Source organism: Alligator sinensis, unplaced genomic scaffold (assembly GCF_000455745.1).
Source record: "Alligator sinensis unplaced genomic scaffold, ASM45574v1 scaffold348_1, whole genome shotgun sequence".
Classification (NCBI taxonomy): domain Eukaryota; kingdom Metazoa; phylum Chordata; order Crocodylia; family Alligatoridae; genus Alligator; species Alligator sinensis.
In genome coordinates this window covers 1,359,609-1,360,963 of record NW_005841932.1, presented here as the reverse complement: position 1 = coordinate 1,360,963, position 1,355 = coordinate 1,359,609, and positions in this window count along the sequence as shown.

The window sequence follows — 1,355 nt, the reverse complement described above, 5'->3', positions numbered from 1 at the left end:
CTAAATCTAGTTGCAGCCTCTCTCTCCCTTCAAGTGTGTTCACCTCGTCCCACATCTTAGCGTCATCAGCAAATTTGGACAGCATGCTTTCCACCCCCGCGTCCAAGTCACTGATGAAGATGTTAAACAGTACGGGCCCAAGGACCAAGCCCTGGGGTACCCCACTGCTCACATCTCGCCAGGCTGAGTACAACCCATCCACCACTACTCCCTGGGTGCGCCCCACCAGCCAATTTTTTACCCATCCAACTGTGTAGGCATCAGTGCCACAGTCACTTAATTTGTTGATGAGGATGGGGTAAGAGACAGTGTCAAAGGCCTTCTTAAAGTCTAGAAAGACTACTTCCACGGAGACACCATCATCCAAGGATTTAGTTACTTGGTCGTAAAAGGCAATCAGGTTGGTCTAGCAGGACCTGCCTTTGATGAACCCATGCTGATTGCCCCTGAGCATGATCTCCCCTGCAGGCCCCCCACAGATGTGCTCCTTGATGATTCTCTCCAAGATCTTCCCGAGCACCGAGGTAAGGTTTACAGGCCTATAGTTACTTGGATCCTCCTTCCTCCCTTCTTGAAAATTGGGACCATATTAGCCAGTTTCCAATCCCCCGGCACCTGGCCAGATGGCCATGAATGCTCATACAGCCAGGCCAAGGGCTCCGCAATGACCCCTGCCAGCTCCCTCAACACCCTTGGGTGGAGGGCATCTGGTCCTGCAGATTTAAAAATGTCTAGCCCTTCCAGAAAATTCCTAACTACATCTGCGCTGACTGAAGACCTGATAGAGCTGTCCCCAAGATTGTCCCTACTAGCTAGATGCAAGGCTCTTCAGCAGTTCCCTACTGAGAGGCTCTCTGATCTACCTGATGACATCAAGAACATCCAGGCACACTGGGAGGAGTTTAAGAACATTATTCACAAGGCATGCTCTGAATCAATTGGATACTCCACTTACTGTCACCAAGATTGGTTTGACAAGAATAATGAGGAAATCCTAGCACTTGTCCATCAGAAGAGAGCCGCATTCTACAGTTGGAAAAATGAACCCTCCAATCAGCAAAAACAAGAGGCTTACCACTGGCTCAAAGCTGTAGCTCAGAGGAGGCTACAGGACATCAAGAACTAGTGGTGGCAAGGAAAGTCCATAGAGATCCATAGTTTCACTGACCAACATGACATGAGAAACTTCTTTCAAGCAATAAAATCTATCCACAGGTTACGTTCCAATGGCCCACCCCCTTGTGACCTCAGGACAGCAATGACCCCGGACACAGGGCGGTTACACAGGTGCAGTGGGCCCCAACCCTGATCCCAGGCTCAGCTCTGCTCCCTGCCTGATCCCAGCTCCACTCCCC